The sequence below is a fragment of the Mesoplodon mirus genome (genome assembly GCF_964341445.2).
Source record: "Mesoplodon mirus genome assembly, chromosome: 9".
NCBI classification, from domain to species: domain Eukaryota; kingdom Metazoa; phylum Chordata; class Mammalia; order Artiodactyla; family Ziphiidae; genus Mesoplodon; species Mesoplodon mirus.
Genome location: NC_138985.1, coordinates 21,494,377 through 21,517,503, shown reverse-complemented (window position 1 = coordinate 21,517,503; position 23,127 = coordinate 21,494,377). Strand labels below are relative to the sequence as shown.

The 23,127-nt window shown below is 39.6% G+C and overlaps 1 long non-coding RNA gene across 1 annotated transcript in view; it reads left to right on the top strand.

Annotated features, from left to right (window-relative positions):
- The window catches only part of LOC309810126, a 250,433-nt gene that overhangs the window by 28,912 nt on the left and 198,394 nt on the right, over positions 1-23,127 (top strand). The window contains exon 2 of the long non-coding RNA XR_014294947.1: positions 11,234-11,315. This is a non-coding gene — a long non-coding RNA (uncharacterized lncRNA). The remainder of the gene's footprint in view (positions 1-11,233; positions 11,316-23,127) is intronic.

Sequence of the window (23,127 nt, the reverse complement as noted above, 5' to 3'; positions counted from 1 at the left end):
GACTTGGAGGAAGGTGGGTTTAAGAGCTCTGGTGAAAATGGTCTGGCAAGTGTTCAGATTAGATCCAACCTGTAATCTTAATAAACAGTGAAAAGAGGGGACTAGTTGGGCGCAGTGTCTGGAAAGCCTTTGGATTGGGGATGTCTCCATAGGCTGAGTGTTTGTGGGCCTCAGGAGATGCTGCACTTACTGTTCTGACATTTAAGAAAGAGAGTGATGTAATTTACTTGGAATAGGTTCCCTGCTCACTAGCGTACAAGCACTCTCCAGTTCTGGTCTGAAGCCAGGGTTTTGATATAATCTGAAAAGATTAAAGAGAAAGTGCCTTAATGCTTCTCATCTAATTGATGTTCAAGTTGGATTGCTTATTCCCAACTTTCTGAGATCTGTCTAGAGAAGTTGTATGATTGCTGACCTCACATCTTTTTTCCCCATTAATTCAATCAACTTATGGTTAAAGCTTTAAAAGAGAATGTTTAAATTAGACACAGCAAGTACTACTATAGGGAATAAAGCTGACTTATACTTCATTGCAGAAAAATGAAATTGATTGTAAAACTGAAGCAGAACCAACATAAGACGTATGTTTGCCTTTTCTTTTCCCCCAAATGCTGGCCCCATCCTAGAGGGAAAATAATGGAGCTGCTGCTCCGATGGGGAGCCACACTCAGGTCCTCTGCACTGACTTAGACCAGGTATGACCTGGGAAGCTGTAGTAGGGTGGAGAACCGTCTTAAGATACTCAGTAAATTGGGTAGAACTCAGTAGGCTAAAGGGACTAGTTAGAGTCTCCCCAGCATGCATACTACCTGCTCTTGGTTGAGGAGCTGCCTGGTAGAGAAAGTAGGCAGGTTTCCTTTTCTTACAATCTCCTTCATAGCTTCAGTTGGAGTGACCCAGGCCATGGACATGTGATGACCCTGGAAGCAGGATGCAGTTGAGGTGTGAAGCCTGGAGTTTCTGACATTCTAGCTCATCCCCTTCCCACCCTCCCCCCAAATCCTTCATATAACCATGCACAGAAACATTGGCATGGATTTCTCATTTCAATCTGATCATTAAGTTCTGTGTTGGATGCTGTCTTACTTTTTCAACTTGGATAATTTGTTGCCCTCTCTTCCCTACATACATGTCCTCCCCGAAAGGGAAAAGAGTTGAACCTAAACATTTTATGATTATGTGAATAATACATTCTTACACTAGGAAATTTGGAAAGGAGGTCAAGGATAAAGAAGGGAAAGAAATCATTTCAATAATTCCAGCATCCAGAAACAAGTACTTTTAATACTCCTACATTTTAAGTCTCGTCTCTCAGACTTTTTTCACATAAAGATCACATTACATGTACAATTTCATTTCCTAATTTTCCTTAACATTACATAGTAAGCATTTTCCAGTGGTCACCAAACACTTCCTAAAAACATAAGTTAAAAGACATAATACTGGGCATTTGAATTGTGCTAAATTTTTACTGATAAATCTAGCTGTGTTTTGTCTTAGTGTTTTTTTCTTAAAAAAGGAAGATACTTGTATTGAAATAGAATTTTTATAATTAAATAGCTTTGATTACAGAAAATTTGGCACTACAGAGAAAACTATTCAATCTTTTAGTCCATTAAGGTTTGTTGGGCTCCCTTCCTATGACAGACACTGTTAGAAGCTGAAGATACTCAATGGTGAGCAAGGCATAGCTCCTACACTCCAGGGGCTTACACTCTGGTGCAGTAGTAATGTCGCATAAACTGTTAAAAAGAAAGTAAAAAGAAACTCTTAGTCCTACCACCCAGAGATAACCACAACTTAAAATTAGGTGTCTGACCTTTCAAATATATATTATGTATACAAATATTGATAGTTTTAAACAAAAATGGGAATACCTTGTGTATGGCCCTGTTTTCTGCTTTTCACCCAGCAGTATCATTTTCTGTCCTTAAATGTTTGTCAAAACTTTTACTGTCAGTGGTGGCATAGTTTTCGATTTTATGTATAAAGCATAATTTAATCTTTCTGTTGTTAAATGTTTAGATTGTTTCCGGTGTTCTAAGTTACAATGTTTTAATGAATATACTCAAAACGTTTTTTTCCCCACATCTCTTATAAAATAATCTCTGAAAGTTGAATATTCAGTTCATAGAGAATGAACACGTTTAAGACCCTTTATTAAAGTTATACTTCAGAAAGGCTGAATACTTTTTCACTCCCACCAGGAGTACACGAGGATATACCTCACTGTGTTTTTACCAACACAGCATATTATGATAAAAGTCAGTCTTTGCCAAGACCTTGTTTAATTCCCATTTCAATTTGCATAGACTCAAGTACTGGTAAGGGACAGATATTTTATTTACAAGATGATTGCCTATTAGTAAATGATTTTGATTTTGTTTCTGTTTTTTCAATCTTTTTTACAATTAGGGTTTTTTTTCTCAAACTGATTGGAAATTTTTTAAAATGTATTAAAAATATTAGACTTTTGAGAAAACCCCATGCTGTTTTCCACAGTGTCTGCACCAGTTTACATTCCCACCAACAGCATATGAAGGTTGCCTTTTCTCTACATCCTCACCAACATTTGTTGTTTGTGATGGTAGCCATTCTGACAGGTGTGAGATGATACCTCATTGTGATTTTGCTTTCTATTTCCCTGATGATTAGCAATGTTGAGTATCTTTTCATGTGCCTGCTGGCCATCTGCATTTCCTCTTTGGAATAATGTCTATTCAAGGCCTTCTGCCCAGTTTTTAATTGGGTTGTTTGTTTTCTGATGTTGAGTTGTATGAGTTGTTTATATATTTTGGATATTAACCTCTTATCGGTCATGTCACTTGCAAATATTTTCTTGCATTTAGTAGGTTGTCTTTACGTTTTGTCTCTGGTTCCCTTTGCTGTGTAAAAGTTTTTAAGTTTAACTAGGTCCTGTTTGTTTATTTTTGCTTTTGTTTCCTTTGCTTTAGGAGACAGACCCAAAAAAATATTGCTTCGATTTAATTTTTTATTATTATTAACTAAAATCCATATAGTTTATTCAGATTTCCCTAGTTTTTAAAAATATATTATTGACATATATTATGTTAGTGTCAGGTGTACAACATAATGATTCAATATTTGATATATTGCAAAACAATCACCACAATAAGTTTAGTTAACTTCCATCACCACACATAGGTACACATTTATTTTTCTTGTGGCGAGAACATTTAAGATCTACTTTTTAGCAACTGTCAGATATACAGTACAGTATATATTTTTCATTTTTGTTGGAGTATAGTTGCTTTACAATGTTGTGTTAGTTTTTACTGTACAGCAAAGTGAATCAGCCATACATATACATATATCCCCTGTTTTGGATTTATTGCTGTGATTTACGTCAGAGTGTTCTGCCTATGTTTTCCTTTAAGAGTTTTATGGTTTCCAGTCTTACTTTTAGGTCTTTAGTCCATTTTGAGCTTATTTTTGTGTATGGTACTACAGATGTTCTAATCTCATTCTTTTACATGTAGTTGTCCAGTTTTCCCAGCACCACTTACTGAAGAGACTGTCTTTTCTCCATTGTATATTCTTGCCTCCTTTGTCGTAGGTGAATTGACCATAAGTGTGTGGGTTTATTTCTGGCACTCTGTCCTGTTCCATTGATCTATGTATCTCTTTTGGTGCCAGTACCATACTGTTTTGATTACTATAGCTTTGTAGTAGTATGAAGCCAGGGAATGTGATTCCTCTAGCTCTGTTCTTCTTAAGATTGTTTTCCTATTCAGGGCCTTTTGTGTTTCCATACAAATTTTTTAATGATTTGTTTTAGGTCTGTGAATGCTGTTGGTATTTTGATAAGGATTGCATTGAATCTGTAGATTGCCTTGGGTAGTATGGTCATTTTAACAATATTAATTCTTCCAATCCAAGAACATGGTATATCTTTCCATCTGTTCGTGTCATCTTCAGTTTCTTTCGTCAGTGTCTTATAGTTTTCAAAGTATAGGTCTTTTGTCCTTAGGTGGGTTTATTCCTAGGTATTCTTTTTGTTGTGATGGTAAATGGGATTGTTTCCTTAATTTCTCTATCTGATAGTTTGTTGCAAGTGTATAGAAATGCAACAGATTTCTGCATATTAATTTTGTAACCTGCAACTTTACTGAATTCATTGAGTTCTAGCAGAAGCAACCTAAGTGTCCATCAACAGATGAATGGATAAAGAAGATGTGGTACATATATACAATGGAATACAACTCAGCTATAAAAAAAATGAAATTTTGCTATTTGCAACAACATAGGTGGACCTGGAGGGTATTATTCTCAGTGAAATAAATCACACAGAGAAAAACATAGTGTATGGTGTCACTTATATGTGAAATCTAAAAAAATAATTTAGTGAATACAACACACAAAAAAGCAGACTCACAGATACAGAGAACAAACTATTGATTACCAATGGGTAGAGGGGAGGTGGGAGGGGAAATATAGGGGCAGGGAATTAAGAGGTACAAACTATTATGTATAAAATAAGCTACAAGGATATATTGTACAACACAGGGAATACAGCCAATATTTTACACTCTAACTGGAGTATAACCTTTCAAATTGTGAATCACTATATTTTACACCTGTAACATAATATTGTACATCAGCTATACTTTAATTCAACAAAAAGAATATTAGATTTTTGTAAAAAATTACAATTTTTTTTTCTGGTTTGTCACTTTCTCCTTAATTGTTAATCATATATTTTATATTCAGAGTTTAAAGACTACCTGCATTCCTTGGCTTATGCCCTCCTTCCTCCAGCTTCAAAGCCAGGAACTGGCATCTCTCTGACCCTTCTTCCATAGTTACATCTGCCTCCGACTCTCCCCTTCTGCTTCCCTCTTCTGCTTTTAATGACTCTTGTGATTACAGTGGGCTCACCTGGATTCCAGGATAATCTCCCCATCTCAAGATCAGATGATTAGCCAACTTAATGCCATCTGCAACCTTAATATTCACAGGTCTGGGAATTAGGATGTGCATATATCTGGTAGACCATTATTTTGCCCTCTTCAATACTCATTATACTTTCTCTACCAAATACCTACCTCTCTATACAACACTATCTGTCCATCAATCTATCTTATTTTTTTGTTGCATTTCAAAGTAAATTGCAGACATTTGTACATTATGCCCTAAATATTTCAGCATAAACATCATAAAGAGGAGTTTAATGTTTGTTGATGGTGTTTTTAAATTTTTTGAGGTAAAATATACATACAAGAAAATGCACAAATTTAAAATGTACATTTGCTGAATTTTAACAAATGCATACAGCTGTATAACACAAAAGCCTATCAAGAAATAGAATATTTGCATATTTTGAACCATCCTTGTGACCCTGGGGTGAATCCAGCTTGATCATGGTGTATGATCTTTTTTATGTGTTGTTGGATTCGGTTTGCTAATATTTTGTTGAATTTTTGGGTCTATATTCATAGCAGCACTATTTACAATAGCAAAGACATGGAAACAACCTAAATGTCCATCAACAGGTGAATGGATAAAGAAGATATGTGTGTGTGTGTGTGTGTGTGTGTGTGTGTGTACAACATATATATCTAGCTATAGATAGATAGATATAGTGGAATACTAGTCAGCCATAAAAAAGAATGAAATAATACCATTTGCAGCAACATGGACCTAGAGATTAGCATACTGAGTGAAGAAAGTCAGAGAAAGACAAGTATCATTTGATATCCACTTACATGTGGAGTCTAAAAAAAGTGATACAAATGAATTTATTTACAAAACAGAAACAGACTCACAGACATAAAAACAAACTTATGATTACCAAAGGAGGGGAGGGATAAATTAGGAGTTTGGGATTACCAGCTACAAACTACTATATATAAAATAGATAAACAGCAAGGTCCTACTCTATAGCACAGGGAACTATATTCAGTATCTTGTAATAAACTATAATGGAAAAGAATATGAAAATATATATGTATAACTGAATCACTTTGCTGAACACCTGAAACTAATAGAACATAGTAAATCAACTATACTTCAATAAAAAAAATTTTATGAATCTTATGAAAAAAGAAATGGAATATTAACATCACCTATCATGCCCTTTCCCAGACATTTTTTTGTACCATAGATTAGTTTTACCTGTTCTAAATCTTCATATAAATGGAATTACTCACCATGTACTTTTTTTATATAAGGCCTCTTTCAGATTTTGTTTTGTTTTTGACTGTTTTTAGTATTAGTAGTTAATTGCCTTTTATTGTGGATATTCCATTGTACTGACTATCACTATTGCCCAATTGATGAACACGAGATTTCAGTTCTTGGCTCTTAAAATTACATCTATTAATTCTTAAAAAAGTCTTTTTGTGGGCACATGTTTATTCTCTTGGGCAAACACCCAGAAGTAGAACTAATGAGCCATTGGGTAAGTGTGTGTTTAGTTGTAGGAGAAACTTCTAGAACTTAAAAGAAATGATTGTATTATTTTACACTCCCACAACTATATATGAGTTAGAGTTGCTCTAAATCCTTGCCAACATTTGGTGGTGTTAGTGTTTTTAATTTTAGCCATTTTGGTTACCACTAACTTTGGGTTTAATTTGTTCTTTTTCCCCCCTGGTTTCTTGGTTGTTTATCTGGTATCTTTCTTGGAAAGATACTGCTTTCGTTGCATTCCAGATGCTTCTAGAACTGCTTTTACTGCATTCCAAATGCTTTTGTATGTTGTATTTCCATTTTCATTTGTTTCTTAATGTTTTTTTATTTCTCTTTGATTTTTTTTCTTTCACCCATTGGTTGTTCAGGAGCATGTTGTTTAATCACCATATATTTGTGAAATTTCCAGTTTTCTTGTAATTTATTTCTAGTTTCATAGCATTGTGGTCAGGAGAGATGCTTGATATAATTTCAGTCACCTTAAATTTATTGAGACTTGTTTTGTGTCCTAACATATCTATCCTGGAGAATGTTCCATGTATGTTTGAGAAGAATAAGTATTCTATAATGCCTTTGGATGGAATGTTCTATAAATGTCTCAAGTCTATCTGGTCTAACTTGTTTAAGTCCAGTGTTTCCTTATTGGTTTGCTGTCTGGATGATCTATCCATTGTTGAAAATGGGGTATTGTAGTCCCTTGCTATTACTATTATTGTTTGCTCTCTGTTTCTCCCTTTAGGTCTGTTAATATTTGCTTTATAGATTTAGGTGCTCTTATGTTGGGAGCATAAATATTTACAAATGTTGTATCTTTTTGTTGGATTGATCCCTTTATCATTATGTCATTACCTTTCTTATCTCTTAATGCAGTCTTAAAATCTATTTTGCCTAATATAAGAATAGCTACCTCTGCTCTCTTTTGGTTTCTATTTGCATGCAATATCTTTTCCATCTCTTCACTTTCAGCCTATGTGTATCCTTAAAGCTGAAGTAAGTTCTCTTGTTACCAGCATATAGTTGGGTTTGGGGGTTCTTTTTTCCATTCAGCCACTTGATGTTTTTTAGTTAGAGCATTTATTCCATTTACATTTTTTAACATCTTTATTGGAGTATAATTGCTTTACAATGGTGTGTTAGTTTCTGCTTTATAACAAAGTGAATCAGCTATACATACACATATATCTCTATATCTCCTCCCTCTTGTGTCTCCCTCCCACCCTCCCTACCCCACCCCTCTAGGTGGTCACAAAGCACCAAGCTGATCTCCCTGTGCTATGTGGCTGCTTCCCACTAGCTATCTGTTTTACATTTGGTAGTGTATATATGTCCATGCCACTCTCTCACTTCGTCCCAGCTTACCCTTCCCCCTCCCTGTGTCCTCAAGTCCATTCTCTACGTCTGCATCTTTATTCCTGTCCTGCCCATGGGTTCTTCAGAACCTTTTTTTTTTTTCAGATTCCATATATATGTGTTAGCATATGGTATTTGTTTTTCTCTTTCTGACTTACTTCACTCTGTATGACAGACTCTAGGTCCATCCACCTCACTACAAATAACTCAATTGCGTTTCTTTTTATGGCTGAGTAATATTCCATTGTATATATGTGCCACACCTTCTTTATCCATTCATCGGTCGATGGACACTTGGGTTGCTTCCATGTCCTGGCTATTGTAAATAGAGCTGCAGTGAACATTGTGGTACGTGACTCTTTTTGAATTATGGTTTTCTCAGGGTGTATATTCCATTTACATTTAAAGTAATTACTGATAGGTGTGGGTTTACTGCTGCCATTTTTCAAAATGTTTTCTGGCTGTTCTGTAATTCCTTTGTTCTCTCGCTCTCTTCCCTTGTGATTTGATGACGTTCTCTAGTGGTATGCTTAGATTCCTTTCTCTTTCTCTTTTTGTGTCTATTACACTTTTGGTTTTTTGTTTGTTTTTTTGCTTTGTGGTTACCATGAGGCTTAAATGAAACATATTTATGAGTCTTTTTTAAGCTGATGACAATGTAAGTTCAAATGCACACAAAAGCTGTACATTTTTGCTCCCTTCCCTATGTTTTATCTTTTTGATGTCACTATTTACATATTTTTATCTTGTGTATTCTTAGCAAATTATATAGTTATAGTAACTAATACTTTTTTCTTTTAACCTTCACAATAGCTTTATAAGTGATTTATCCACCACCATTACAGCATTAGAGTATTCTGAATTATATATTTACCTTTATTGGTGAGATTTATGCTTTCATATGTTTTCCTGTTACTGCTTGTCACCCTTCTGTCTCAGCTTGAGGAATTCCCTTTAACATTTCTTGTAAGGTCAGTGTTGTGGTAATGAACTTCTTCAGCTTTTTCTTGTCTGGAAACTCTTTATTTCTCCTTTATTTCTTAAGAACAACTTTTCTGGGTAGAGTATTCTTGGTTGGTAGGTTTTTATTTTCAGCACTTTGAGTATATCATGCCACTCCTTTATTGTCTGCAAAGTTTCTGCTGAAAAATCTGCTGATAGTCTTATGGGGGTTCCCTTGTATATAAAAAATTGTTTTTCTCTTGATGCTTTTAAGATTCCCTCCTTGATGCTTTTAAGATTCTCTCCTTGTCTTTAACTTTTCACATTTTAATTATAATGTGTCTTGGTTTGTGTCTCTTTGGGTTCATCTCATTTGAAACTGGGAGTTGTGAGTTTCCTCCTATATTGTATGTCGCTGTTCTGGGGGTTGGGTTTATGAGGAGATTGTGTCTCAGCCTCTCCTGGGCTTCCTGGATCTGGATTTCTGTTCCTTCCCTCAGGTTAGAGAAGCTTTCAGCCATTACTTCTTTGAACAAGCTTTCTTCCCCTTTCTCTCTTTTCTCCTTCTGAGACTCCTATAATGTGAATACTGATCTGCCTTATGATGAGTCTTTTAAGCTTTCTTCAGGCTTTTTCAATTTTTAAAACATTCATACTCCTCTGCTTAAAGTCCACTGCCCTGTCTTCCAGTTCACTGATATTTTCATTTGCTTCATCTATTCTGCTGCTGAACCTTTTTTTTTTTTTTTTTTTTTTGCGGTATGCGGGCCTCTCACTGTTGCAGCCTCTCCCGCTGCGGAGCCCAGGCTCCGGACGCGTAGGCTCAGCGGCCATGGCTCACAGGCCCACCCGCTCCGCGGCATGTGGGATCTTCCTGGACTGGGGCATGAACCCATGTCACCTGCATCAGCAGGCGGACTCTCAACCACTGTGCCACCAGGGAAGCCCTGAACCCCATTTTTTGAATTTTTTAGTTCAATTATTGTATTCTTAAGCTCTGTGATTTCTGTTTTTTATTTATAGTTTTCTATCTCTTTTTGTTGAAATTGTCACTTTGTTCACACACTGTCCTCCTGATCATGGCAAGCATTTTTGTGACCATTATCTTGAACTCTTTATCAGGTAAATCACTTACCTCCATTTCATTAAGGTCTATTTCTGGAATTTTATCCTGTTGTTTTGTTTGGAACATATTCTTCTGTTTCTTCATTTTACTTGACTCTTTGTGTTGTTCTCTCTGCCTTAGATAAAACAACCACCTTGCCTAGTCTTGGAGTCATCTCTCATAGGGAATGAACCTCATCATTCAGCCTGGCCTTAGCTCTCCAACCTTTGTGATTATCCAAGCAGCCTTCTTTTTTCTTAGTGGCTCCCAGGAGTTGAGGATATACCAAGATCCATCAGTGTTCTCATGGGGAAGATTTCAGTCAATACTTAAATGTTGGCTGTTTAGATCTGTTGCCAGATCCTCAGGCAGCATCATTTTAAGTATGCCGATAGACCTCTTTTAGGATAAGAATGGGAGATGGGCATATCTCTGCTCCCTGTGTGCTGAGCCTTGGGGTAATAGCCAGTTAAGAACTGTTTCTTGTAATAGTGAACATAAGGTCTGCTGGCCACCAGAACCAGGCAGTCAAGGGGTTTGTCCCCTGGGTGGCATCTGCAGAAGCCATGGCACCAGACATTTGCACAGGCTTTTTTAGGGAGATGCTGTTGACCTGGTGGGGATAGCATGAAGCTGGTGCCTGCCAGCCTCAGGAGAGATTTGCAGTCAGCCCCTGATTGTGTTAAATTAGGAGACTGACCCTCAAGCTGCAGCTTTAAAGATAAGCATATAGGCCTCTTTCAGAGAAAGACTGGGAGATGGGTTTTCAGTTTGTCAGCTACCTCTGTGCTGAGTCCTTGGGGGTGAGGGTGGGTGTGAGGGTGGGAGAGTAACCACTGTGAGTCCTCAGGAGCCCATTTCTCTGGTATATAGCCTTGTGGGTCTTTGGATGCAAGTCCCTTTGACTTTCAGAACCAGGTGTTTTGGGGCCCATCGCTTGGGTGGAAATTGTAAAAGCTGAGGTGCCAGATGTTGGAAGGGTCCCAACCCTTCACTCCTCAGGGAGAAGCTGGGAGTTGTGAGTTCCCTTCCTGTTGTATGTCGCTGTTCTGGGGGTTGGGTTTATGACGAGATTGTGTCTCAGCCTCTCCTACCCATTTAAGTGTGGGTTTTTTCCTTATTTGTCTGATGTATAGGAGTTGCTCGGCTAGTTTCTGGATTTCTTTCAGAAGGAATTGTTCAGTATGTAGCTGTAGACTTAGTGTGTCCATGGCGGGATGTGAGTTTGGGAGCCTCTTATGTTGTCATCTTGAACTGGAACTTCAGAACATCTGTATTTTTAAAAATCTCCCCAGATAGCTCTAATTTGCTGCCAGGGTTGAGATTCATTATTGTAAATTCTGATTTGGAGAGCTCGTGTAGAAGGTTTTCTATAGTGTCCATAACCTGTGTCTTGTTCCACAGGAGTCTTTTCAATGGACTGGAGAAAGGAAGGCTCATCCTCCCATTTACAAGGTCACTTTCACATGGGTGAAATATTTTACAGGTAGGTGTGCAGGTTTGGAAGTGGGATAAATGGGCCTGGGGAAGTGGGCGCATGAGACAAATAGCTGAGAGGCTTCTCTCAGCTTAGAGCAGATTAAGAACGAACGTGAGTTGCTGGAAGTTTTAACTGGAACTCTTATTGAATTGGGTCCCGCTGCTCGCCGCTTACAAAATCAGATTCACAGATGGTGATAGAAAGGAAAGATGCCTGTAATCAGAATGCTGGCAGTCTAGGGAGATGGTGGATTCAGCATCCTCCAAAAACCACCTCCAAAGATTCTGCTCGGCCATGAAAGCTTCTAAAGGGAAACAGGAAAATCATCTCAGTCGGTCATTGAGATACAGGGGGTCGGAGTCATCACCGTCCCCCACTGTGTGCAGGCTTGTGGACTCCTCGTGATGTTTCTTTAGATGCTACCTTGTTGACAGAGTTGGTTCGCGAGCTTACTGAAGGGGAAGCTAGGGAAGAGATCTGGTCATCTGTTAATTGCTTAATTTTCATTTCTATTTCTTTGATCTATGGAAAGAACCAACAAGTTAGACAAAGGATTGCATGATCAAAAGATTAGAAATGTGAGCTTGGGCTGGAGATGAGTAAAGCATGGGGGGTGCCTGGTTTAAGGTTAGTGACATGACAAGGTAGTGCCTCCTGCAGGGAGCTGTTGGCTGCAAAGAGCTTTCTCCTGCCCAAAGCTGCTTACAGAACCAATGGAATGATAGAAATTGGATACTCTTTCTTTTTGGCTAGTGAAAATTAACCATTGTTGGTTGAGAGGCATGGTGATTAAGGGGCAGGGAAGTTTAGGTTATAAGGTCAGCAGATCCATCACAAAGTTGGTGAATTTAAGAAAAGACAGGGTGCTGAGGTTTGGTCCTATTCCATAAGAATAAAATGGGGCAGCCATCCTCTATGGAGCTTGGAGTCTGAGGGCAGACGAGTGCACTGTAGAGAACTGCCCACTCTGACATTGTGGATGGCCTTGACTTCTTGGCCTTAGTTAATCAGCCCTGGGGCAGAGTGTCACAGCCATGGATTGCAATGGGCTATTTCACTTGGAAGGTGGTGACCACACGTCGACTGAGACACCCAGATTTATATCGGTTGTTCTAATCGCTGTATATATCGTGCTAGAGGCACACACTGTGCTTCACACAACCACACTTTGGCATTACGTAAGTCCAAGCTCAAGGTCCTTAACAGAACATGTGACTTCATATCATTCCTCTCAGGAAATTTGGGAAGAAAACCGAAAGTGGGCTTGCCTTCCTTCCCCAGGCAGAGTCAGCCATGGCCTTGGTTACTTGGGATCCCACAGGGAAAAGGTCATAATATCCTGATTTTCAAACAGGGCTTATGGGGCCAGAATTGTGATCTGATAAGCCAGGTGGGCTATCTAAAATTGCAAAACAGTATCAGTGAACACAGTCCTTACTACCTGTTAGGCTCCGTTCTGGGTGCTTTCTATTTACTTGATATGTTTCTCATACCAACCCTATGAGGAAAGTAATAATGTAATAAAGACAGTAACAAAATTTAGTTCTAAGACCATGTCTCCCAAACTCCTCCCCCTACAGAGGAAGCCTCCATAACAAAGTAATAAAGAGATAGACCCTGAAGACCCTGGGTTTAGATCCTGATCCACCATTGACTTATTTGTGTGAGCTGGGCAGGTTGCTTAACATCTCTGTGCTTTACTTTCCTTATTTGGGAAATGAAGGATCATAACAGCGTCTGTTTCATTGGCTTGCTGAAGAATTAAATTATTGCTGTGCACTTAGAACAGAGCCAGTACACAGAAAATGTTGTCTAAATGTCTGCCATTATCATTTCAGGGAGAATTGGATAAGGAAAGGTTGATGGTTGACTGTTATCTATTGTTTATATAGGTGAAACAGAAGACAGGCCTATTGATGATAATAAGAATCAATCACATCATACTGCCATGCAAATGGTAGTAGCATGGAGCAGCTAAGAGTCTAGAGGGTGAGCCAGAAAACCTGAGCTCAAATTTGACAGCCAATTACAAACGGTGCGACCTTGGGCAAGTTACTTAACTTCTCTGTGCTTCAGTGGCCACGTCAGTAAAATAATAACAAAAATAGTTACCATATAGAGTTGTTGTAAGGCTTAAATGAGCTAATGCATGTAAGTAAAGTAGTCAGATCAGGCCTTCGGCTAGAGTAAGTGCTACATACTAGCTACTATATGAAGAAGAATATCTTAGACATTAATTTTTTTTCTTTTACCTACTTAGCTTCCTTTTTCTTTTTCTCTCTGTCACCTAGTTCCTCACACACTCTTTCCTCAATGAGATTTAAAGAAGTCTCTGCAATTCAACATTTTTTTATAAGTAGCTTCTGCACACAGCATATTATGACCTGCACTTGGAGGAATAGGACAGAAATATGGACTCTGCCCCTAAATAACTCCCAACATCTTAGGAAAGATTGTAACGGAGCCTTCAGATAAGACATCACACTGTGATAAACATTGTAAAAGAGATGATACCACAGTGAGACTCCGAGAGGCTGGGCCAAAGATTCTGACTACAGTGTAAGAAGGCCTTGCAGAGGGGGTGATATTTGGGTTGGGCCACGAAGTGTAAGATTCTCTCAGATGGAGAAGATGAAAGATTAAGACACACGCCCTCCAGCTTTAGCAGTGGGTTGAAGTCATCTGCGGGCATGTTAAAACATGGACTGCGAGGGTCTTACTGAAAATTTGCATAGCTAACACTTTCCCAAGTGACGCTGATGGTGCTGGTCTGGGACCCACTCTTTGAGAAGCAGTAAGTTAAGATCAGTAGTTCACCCTGGCTTCACTTCACTTGAGAATCCCTTGGGCAACTTTAAAAAAAAAAAAGAAAAGAAAAGAAAAAAGGCTCTCAGGATGACATCAAGGTATTGGTATTAAAAGAAAAACAACTGCTCAGCTTATTCTTGGCAGCTAAGGCTGAGTGCCTCTGGGTTCAGGCTGCATTTTCCAGGGCACGTTCACAGGCTCCATGGATCCCGTGAGGCGTTATTATTTGTTATCCCACTTCATGGAGTTTTCAATTTTGACATGGACACGCGGGTAGGTGAGGATTTGTTGAGGGTCACTAAGTCCTTGATGAAGCTGGACTCAAACCCAGGACACTGGCTGATCAATTGCCAACTTTGTACCTGTGACCTTCCTGGGGACAAGTAATGCATCCAGGGGAAATGGTATGAGCATATACAGGAGGAGGCACAGGGTGTGTCAAGGTGTGAGTGGTCAGCTAGGATGGCTGGGACAGGGGTGCCTTGGGAAGGTGAGCCTGGGGCAGTTTGGAACCGCGGCAAAGGGGTTGCAAAGTCATGTTTAGAAATAGGAACTTTATTTGGTAAGTATTAGGGAGCCATTAAGAGAGATTTATTAAGAATGAACAATTTAACATTTTTTGAGCACCAGATTCTGTGATGGCCACTGTGCTCCGTGGTTAAAATATGTTATCTCCAATTCTCGAAACAAGGCTACAAAGTGGGGGTTATTGGATGGATGAGGGAACTGAGGCTCAAAAGGGTCAAGTGGCTCGCTGGTCACAGAGCCAGCAAGTGGCTGAGCCTGAATTCAAAGCCAGGTTTGTCGGCTCTAAAACCTATACAGTTTTCATAATGTCACAGCAACATGATTTGGAGGTGTTTTAAGAAACACTTTTTTTAGCTTTTCATTTTGAAATAATTTAAGATTTATAAAAATGCTATAAAAGAAAATAATTCAGCATTCCTGTACACCCTTCACCCGGCTTCTGCTAATATTCATTGTACATAACCGTGATGCAGATATCAAAATGGGGAAATTAACATGGTCATAATACCCTTAACCAATCCACATGTCTTATTTGAATTTCACCAGTTTTTCTACTAATGTCCTTTTGATTGGTCCAGGGTCCAACTAGGATCCCAAGTGCATTTAGTTTTCATGTCTCCTAATATCCTCCTTCATGTCTTCCATTCTGGAAGAATCCCTCGACCTTTCTTTGTGTCTTATGACCTTGACACTTTCAAAAAATACCTGCCAGTTTTTTGTAGAAAGGCCCTCAGTTTAGGCTTGTCATGACCCTAAGACCTGTTTCTAAGCACGGAATACTTCTGCCACTAAATATGCAGGGTTTTCCCCCGACACCACACAGTTGTCCAACGCACTGGGCACCAACGGGTCATCAATTCAATTCTGACACTAGCTGCCTAGAGTTAATATCAGACTCCACAGGTTAAGGGCTCAGTCCCACAAGAATGACCCTCACGTCGGACACCAGCGGCAGGTATCGGGCGCCCAGGGTACCCATAGTTGTGTCTGACTTGGGTACAGATTGGAGGTTCCCATGACCCCTCCCTGGGTTCAGTAATTTGCTAGAATGGCTCACAGGGCCCAGGCACTCTACTTACTATTCCTGGTTTATTACAAAGGATACAACTCAAATGGAAGAGATGCATGGGGCAAGATACCGGAGTGGGAGGTGTGGAGCATCCTTGTCATCTCGGGGCATGTCAGCCTCCCAGCACGTTGATGCATTCACCAACCTAGAATTTCCACAAACCTCTCTGTTGAGGGGTCTTATGGAGGTTCCATTATGTAGGCATGGTTTATTCAATCACTGGCCACTGGTGGTCCAACTCTTCACCAGCCCCTCTCTCCTCCCTCTCATACCTGGAAGTCAGAGCAGGGAGCTGAAAGCTCCAGCTCTCTCTCATCACATGGTTGGTTCCTCTGGCAACCAGCCCTATCCTGAAGCCATCTAGGCACCCACGAAGAGTCACCTCATTAGCATAAACTCAGGTGTGGTTGAAAGAGGCTCATTATAAATAACAAAAGATGCTATTACTCAACAATTCCAAGGGTTTTAGGATCTCTGTGCCAGGAACCAGGATGAAGACCAAATCTATATCTTAATATAACACAATGTCACACAGGATTATGTTGAAGTTACGCATGTTTGGCAAAAATACAACCGAAGAGATGTGACTTCCTCTGTGCATCATGACAGGGAGGAAACGATATCCACATGTCCTAACTGTGATCCCTCAGTTCAGATTGTGTCTGTCAGGCGTCTCCACTGTCAAGCTCCTGTTTTTCCCCTTTGTAATTAATAAGTATCTTGGGCAAAGACACATTAAAGCTGTGAAAATATTCTGTTTCTTAGCATACCTTTGCCCTCTAATTTTCGTTATCAGCAGGAAGTTGTTGCCTACAGCATGTATTATTGTGAGGTTCATCTTATGCTGATTTTCTCTTGCCATCATTCTAAAGAAAGATTTTATGCTCTCTACCTCCTCTCTTTTAAGCATCATAGGTGATGATGTGAGGGCTGGCTGCCTTCTTTAATTGATTTGCATCACGTTGGCAGCGGTTCTTATCACACAGGTCCTGCCTGAAAAGAGTGAGTTTGTGTTCCTGTCTATGTGATTTTTATCTCCCTTCAGCTGTCAGAGGACTCTGGATAATAACTATTGGATTTTGAGTAAGAAATTGCCACATTATTATCGGCCTTCCCAGCAGCCCGGTGTCTAGCCTTGTGTCAGGGTGAACTGGAGTGGTCTCGGGGGTCCTGGGTTCAGTTAGGAATCTGGTTGCGACCAAGGATGTTGCAGGACCTGGCAGAAGGTCAGCGAGTCAAGAGTGGAGCCTGAAAGGCAGCAGGTGGCAATAACCGTCTTGGGGTGGGAAGGACACTAGAATGTCTCCAAGATTTTCAGGGTCTATTCCATAGTAGCCAGAGTAGGGGTGTGGTAAATGGTGGTCTATTCCCCCAAACCCTGAGACCTGGTGGGAGGTGCTGTCTCGTACTTGGGATGATTTGAGAGAACCAACCAGTCCCTGGCCTGGGACTGCTTTCCAAGTTGGTGGATTCTCACTGTTTCACATTATGGGAACTGTGTACATTTCTAGAAGAAATAGCTGAAACAGGCTCATTACTCAGATGGGCAACAGGGAAAGGCCTTCTCGAAGCACAGGCAACTCAGCTGAGTACCCAGGAGGTCTGATGAAGGCACTGCTTCTCAATTCGACTCTGCCTGGGAATTTCCTGGGGATCTTGGTTAAGTGAATATTTTGACTCAGTGGGTCTGGGGTGGGGCCACCTGGGGCTCCCAGGTGACGCCAGTGCTGTTGGTCTGAGGACCACACTTTGAGCAGCAAGAATTAAGGAACACGGAAAGCTCTAAATGCTCCAAAATACGTTGTCCATAAAATATCTGAAGTATCACCATTTGAGTGTCTTTGCTCTCTCGAACCCCTGAATCTACAAGTACACAAAGAATCTTATAACTTTATGACAGAAAGGAACGTTGGGGGGTCGGAATCAATGCATATTGTGATTTCATTTGTGGAATATAGTAAAATGTCACAGCATAATCTCAGAACTGCTGGTGACACATCAGAGTGCCACCTCAAAAAAGGGTGAGAACCACTGGCATGTGTGACAAAGCCACCTTGCTAGTCACGGACTTTGGAACATGAGCCTGGGCCTCGGGACCACCTTTATTCCGTCATGGATAGCCTGTAGTCTAAGGAACTGAAAGGTCCAACATGGTAGTCACTGCCTATATGTGGCTATTGAGTACGTGACATGTGAATAGTCCGAGTTGAAGTGTGCTGTAGGTATAAAATCCGTGCTGGACTTTGAAGACTGAGCATGAAAAAAAAGTAAAATGACTCAATTTTATATTTAGATTATATTTAAATTGCCTATTGAAATGACAATGTTTTTTGATATGTTGGTTAAATAGAAACTTAATTTCATCCTGTTTCTTCACTTTTTTAATTTTTTATTTATATTGAAATATCGTTGACTAACAATGTTGTGTTAGTTTCAGGTGTACAGCAAAGTGATTCAGTTATACATATGCATGTATCCATTCTTTTTCAAATTCTTTTCCCATTTAGGTTGTTACATACTATTCAGCAGAGTTCCCTGTGCTTTACAGTAGGTCCTTGTTGGTTACCCATTAAAAAATATAGCAGTGTGTACATGTCAATCCCCAAATCCCTAACTATTCCTCCCCTCCTCCCTTCCCTCTGGAAACCATAAGTTTGTTCTCTATGTCTGTGAGTTTGTTTCTGTTTTGTAAATAAGTTCATTTGTATCATTTTTTTAGATTCCACATATAAGGGATATCATACGATATTTGTCTTTTTCTGACTTACTTCACTAAGTATGATAGTAATCTCTAGGTCCATCCATGTTGCTGCAAATGTCATTATTTCATTCTTTTTAATGGCTGAGTAATATTCCATTGTATATGTGTACCACATCTTCTTTATCTTCACTTTTTAAATGTGGTTAGTAGAAAATTTACATTTTCATATGTGGCTTAGGTTAGGGTTTTTTTTTTGTTTTGTTTTGTTTTTTGCCATACACGGGCCTCTCAATGCTGTGGCCTCTCCCGTTGTGGAGCACAGGCTCTGGACGTGCAGATTCAGCGGCCATGGCTCACAGGCCCAGCCGCTCCGCAGCATGTGGGATCTTCCCGGACCAGGGCATGAACCCGTGTTCCCCGCATCGGCAGGCGGACTCTCAACCACTGTGCCACCAGGGAAGCCCCTTATGTTAGGTTTTTATTGCCTATTGATGGTCTTGGAGAATGGTTTTCTCCTCCCCATCCCCACATTTCTTTCTGGTACACACACTTCTGAGGAGCTTGACATCTGTGCCCATCTGGGCCTCTGTGAGGAGTAAGCAGTGGCATGGCAGCTACTCTTTTTTTTTTTTCCTTCAGGTAAAGGAATTTGAGATCCATTCCATATATGACTTGAAATTCAGAAAGTGATAGAACTAAGTCTAATTTCAAATGTATACGTGTGTATACTCTTCCTGAAACTTCTCTTCCAGTTTACTAAAAGGCCTTGATAAAATTATTAACATATAATGACCTCCTAAACTCTGGGAGACCTTAGAGCAAGATGACACCATAGACATGGGATTCAGTAAGTTGTCGTTTTCTAACTTTCTCCAAATTTAGTTTGGCCCTATACCAATTTAGAGGACAGGACAGGCAGCAATTCCTCTCTACATAGGGTGTATAGGATCTGGCTTGACTTTGAATTTTTACAGACTACCTACTGAGCAGGGCCTCATAGAGGTTCAGAGGTAGGCAAAGTTCATTTTGGTTCTAAGGTTTACTTTATCTTTTCCCTCTCTGTCAGTGACTCTCCAAGCATCTATTCCTAGTACCCAAGTGCTCTGGCTGTTAAGTCTCATCTCCAAAGTGCCTTACCTCCCACCCTGTCCTCTCTGTCATCTCCCTCTTATAAAACACTCTGCCCACCCCCTTCCACCCTTCAGGGTCCTACTCTCTGAGAGTCAGCTGATTGAATTAATGTGGTAGTGAATGAATGAGGAGCCTATGCTTTTAGGTGTAATACTGTTGAACTTGGGATCCAGCAAGGTGGGCCAGGGGGCTCCTTTCCACTAAAGACACGGTTTTGATTGATATAGCATATGTCAGCATTCGTGTCAGATGGTGCCACTGGCTGAAGGGTGGAACCCTCAAAGCACCAGGTGAAAAATCTGAGATTGACTTAGTGGTAAGAGAAGGAGGCTACTTGAAATGATTTGAGAGTGCAGAAAAGCTCTACCGCTCCCCAAATCCTTCCTCTCCAGCACACAGTAAATTCTCTTCTCAGAGCAAGTTTGGATGGGAGAGGAGGAACGTTGGATGGAAAGGGATTCTTGAGAGACGGGGTGTTAAAGAAGAGCTGGGGAAACCCCCCCCAGGTATCTTCCTCCCTCCAAACAGGAAGGCAGCTGGGTACCTGGAGGGCAGGCTTCTTGAGGATGGAAGCCCCCTCACCTCTTGAAGGCAGGGCACTGGGAGTGCTCAGGGCATATTGAGCCATTGACTAACTGGCTGATAGAATAAATGAAGTGAAGAAGTGCATGGCTGGACCTTTCAGTCTATACATAACGTGCTCAGCCCTCAACCATAATCTCCATGGACTCACAGGCCTTGAAAAATGGCATGATGTGGCCTTGACGCAATTCAGGATGAGTTGTCTGAGTTCAGGGGCTCATACTGGAGGAAGGCATCAGGTGTGAAGAACGGGGAGGGTCCTTTATAAGGGGTTCTGTGCCTGGGGCACTGTGCAAAAAGTACCTTGTGAAGTAAGTAGAACACCCCATCCCTCTGGCAATTTCCCCACTATGATTTTTCACAAAAGAAAGGATTTATTTCTTCTTAGAATCTTATCTTTTTTCAAAATGTCATCTAAGTTCCTTCTTCTCTCTTACTCTTTCTTTTTCCTATACTGGGCTTTAAAAATTCTCTTCCTTTTTATCTCTCTTTTCTAATTCATAAATGACCCTTCTAGAGATTTAGCTCTTTCTGACATCACTGAAGCTAGCTGAATTGCTTTTTCCAAATCTCCATGGCCATATCACTACCAAAAAATTTTTTTTCAAATTTTACTTGTTCTCCCACTTGATTTCAAGTCTAATGGAAGGATCTAGACCTTTGAACCATGAAACCATTTTGCTTATATTCTTTCCTCTCTTTTCTACCAACTCTCTAGTTTACCACTTCACTCTGGTTGATTGTATTAACTTGTTTTCCTACATGAATCCAACTTTAGATTATTTGGTTTGTACTCGAATGGGCTTGGGAGAATTATTTTATGTCCACCCCTCTTAACACTGCTTCCCTTCCCCTGAGCCTGGCTAAAGGGAAGAGGCAGGGCTCTGTGCCAGTGGATGGGAACCAAACCAGGAAGTGGTCTAACAATGTCTGGGGTTCCTGGTGTCCTAGGTCAGCAGAGAACTAGCCTTCAACAGAATCTTCCAAGTAAAGAAAAAAATCCCTGGTGATTCTCAGATGTGTTTAAATCAGGGTTTAGAAGTGCATATATCTGGGTCCAAATCTCATGGTTTGCCCACTACAACTAATGTGTTGAAAGAACAGCTGACTCTGTTTCAGCTGTCATGGTGTGAGAGGAACTTCGGCTTTCTCTGTTTGTCATTATGATGCATCTTCAGAAAGTTTAGTCAATAATGATAACAGTGATATGTTCTGCTCTACCATATTTAACGAACTCCATGACAATTGATCATCAACAAGAGCATGCTATATTGGACAATCTCATCATAGATCTTCTAGGACATAGATAGAGACCTACAGCAGGGGGAATGGTGGGAACTTTGGACCACAGTACCTTTCAAACACCAATGTTTGTGGTTAAAAACAGATAGATTCTCAGGTATAAGTAGATCAGCATCTAGAATGATTTTCCGGTTTGCTTTAAGTCCTCAGTTAATCAGATGAGAATAGAAAAGGGAAAAATCACAGTATGTCAGCACATTAGTAATTCAGCAGAACTGATTTAGTGAAGATTGCAGAGTAACTGACTAAGTGATAGAAAGCCTACCCAAGTCTTATTTGCCCCAACAATCTACCTAAGAACTACATTGTCTTTTTCATGGATCTCTTGTCCATAGTGTTGAGGGTTCACCCCTAGATTCCTTCCTAGCCATACGTGTCTTATACAGGACAAATGGGTATGCAGTCCCACTGTAAGGATCAGTAGTGTCTAATGAAATGTGGTAAATAATACATTCTTTATCTGACAACGATTTTCTGAGTGTGCCTGATACTATGCTAGGTGTTAGGGATGCAGTGGGGACTGAAGTAAACGTAGTCCTTATCTTGATGAAACATGGTTCTTAATGGCAAATACAAGAAAGTCAAAGGAGATTACCTTATAAAAATACCAACTCATGATTGGTACTTTTTATATTTAATTCTGTTTTTAAATATTTAAATCATTGATCCATATGAAATTTATTTCGTCTGGGAGTGATAGAGAAATCCAAACATTTTCCTCTGAAACACTTATCGATTATCACAATACCATTTCTTTAGTGAACCATGTTTTCTCCACTGATTTGAGATGACACCTTGATCGTATACTAAATTCTCATATATCCATGTCAGTCTTTTGGTACTCCATTCTGATCCGTTGATCTGTCTGTGTATTTTTGGCTCAGTACTGGCTTTTAGTTTCTGTAACTCTGTGGTATATTTTAATAATTGGCAGGCAAATCTTCTTTCTTCTTTACTTCCTTATCCCTTTTCTTACCCCTCTACCTTTTCCAGGTCATTCCCATGTGTGTATTTTCCCAGATGGCATTTAGAATAATTTTTTCAAGTTCCCCATCACCTTAAATTCCTTTTAAAACAAAACAAACCTGGGGGCTACATAGGCTACTTTGAGTCCTATTGACAAAGTATCTACTGTAGATGTTTTTCTGCTAAAATAATTCTAGAAATTCAATATATATGTTAAATGAAGATTCCTGGTTATTCCTCATGGAGAAAAAAATTCCTATGGTGGATTATGTTGACTAGTAAAGTCTATAAGAGATATTCCTTTAGAGTATTTTAAACTATAGATTCTAGATGCAGCTTCTAGCCCATGCCTTCGTGCAAAGTGCTTTATGTAATATGGTTAAGGTAGATTATCAACCGCCTGCTAAAAGCTAAAGGTAAAAAATTCCCTTATAACATATATCTTTTATAGGAAGATAATTCATGTTGATAGCTGGAGAACAATTTGATTTCTTTGAGCATTTTCCTTGCTGATTATATCTTACACAAATTCAATCAATATAAACCTGTTATAGAATCTTACGAGTACTCTTAGATCACCTCAGAGCAGTGAATCAGTGAAATATAATACCAAATTTCTGATGGAAACGATACAACATATTGCTGGTATCTGTAGTAGCAGCTGGTTCAAGCATCATATTAAGTCTTTTTCTTCCAAGCTTGTAGTCAAACATATGATGACAAGCCTGAAG